This window comes from Anoplophora glabripennis, unplaced genomic scaffold, assembly GCF_000390285.2.
Source record: "Anoplophora glabripennis isolate ALB-LARVAE unplaced genomic scaffold, Agla_2.0 scaffold361, whole genome shotgun sequence".
NCBI classification, from domain to species: domain Eukaryota; kingdom Metazoa; phylum Arthropoda; class Insecta; order Coleoptera; family Cerambycidae; genus Anoplophora; species Anoplophora glabripennis.
The window spans coordinates 447783-449779 of NW_019416544.1; positions in this window are offsets into that span (position 1 = coordinate 447783).

Genomic DNA, 1997 nt, shown 5'->3' on the forward strand with positions numbered 1-1997 from the left:
TCTCAAATATTCTAAACATATAATATTGGCTGCACTGGGTAATAAAAGCCAAATGTATAAAATTAAATTTAAGGTTATTTGTAATATGTAATCTCGTTGCCGATACATCCGTTATAGCACCCGACATCCGATTTTACTAGATTTTGAGTCTGAACGTTCAAATGTCTGACAGGAGGTGTGTAATAGTATCAGGGGTCATTCACACAACAGTTTACCCCTTCCTCATACCTTTGTAGTACATATTTAGGAAAAAATAGTCGGACATATGTTTTAAGAAATTTTCTAACTATTTCAAACCTATATGTAAAAAACAATTGACTGTTGCATTTCAAAAGTACAACCCAAATTGAAAGGAATCAATAAAAATTCTACAAAGTCTATACCAAAGTTATCTGCTCAAATACATAATTTTTTTATTAAGTTATTATTCTCAAATTCAGTTTGGCATGGGTCTCTAAAATACAGTTCGGGTTGCCTATACCTGAAATGGATACAAAATTTCAATTGTCAAAAAAAATCATTCTTCATAAAAATGTTTGCTTGTCCATAAACCCTTGGCAAGATAGTCATTTATTCAATTTAATGTACAGGGTCTTCAAAAATTTGGAAAAGGTAAAAACAGTAAAGAGTAAAGTACCTTAAATCTAAACGCTACGTGAAAATGTAATGGGGAAAAGTTGCTTGGAATTAAATTTTATGTTCAAATATGAAAGCATGGCCTTCTAATTAATACTCGACATTCTGGGATATTTTAGGACTACTTATTATTTAATACTTTCGGAGAAGCCATTCTATTTAAAAAATGTTGCTTTATTGAAAAACAGATACACAAGTTTGTATATTAATAATTTATTTTTTATACAGGGGGATCAAAAACCTCAAAAACATTAATCCAACATGTATTTTGAGAACACAGCAGAATCAATATGTACGCGCCATTAAAAAACTATTCTACATGAAGTCCACGAAGTTCAACACACCTTTCCAATCTTTTTGTAAATGCACCGTAGGTCGAATGTATCATTTCTTCATTTACTTGGGCAACAGCTTCAATTATCCTGCTTTTCAAGAAATCAACGTTGCGTTGCTCTGGTTCTCTTTCTTTCAAATCTCCAGGTACGTATATTGATTTAAATTTGCTTAAAAAAAGTATGGCCCAATTATTCGGTTGAAAGTAATCGCGCACCAAACATTTACTTTTTTGAACTTTTGACTTCTTGAAGTAACTGTAACTGTCTTGCGACCAAAAACGACAATTTTGCGACGATACCACTCCATTGGCATTGGTAGAAAAAGTGGTTTCATCGGAAAAAATTATATTTTTGTGAAAACCACAATCCTTTCTCCTATCTCTAAGCAGAACTCCAAACGATGTGCATCATCACCAACTTCTAGAGTGTGAATTACTTTTGCTTTGAAAGCCTTAAAATAATTTTCTACCAAAATCCTCTGAATATGTGTCTTGCTAACATCGATTTGTTTAGTTATCTTCCTTAGTGACAGTATCGTGTTTTCTTCTACCGAATTCAAAACTATAGTATTGTGGCTGCAGCATCGTCATCGTGTCTCTTTTTTGACCTTTTTACGTTTCTACATCACCAGTTAACTCAAATTTTCGTATTAGTTTTTTCAGATTTTGACGGGTTACTTTATCTGGATATTTTTCATGAAACAATTCAATTGCTTGGCTATAAGAAATGTTACCGATAACGTAACATTTAACAAAATAAATGCGATGCTGTAAAGTAAGCATTATTTGAATAAAATTAAATATCAACACCTAATGTCACAACAAATGTCAAACAATTATTGATAACAATTGCCTTCTACAAATTATTGGTATTTTGATTATTTCCTTTGGGGCTTCTTGAATGAAAGAGTGTACAGAGAACCAGTGCAACACAATGTTGATTTCTTGAAAAGCAGGATAATTGAAGCTATTGCCCAAGTAAATGAAGAAATGATACATTCGACCTATGCTGCATTTAGAAAAAGAT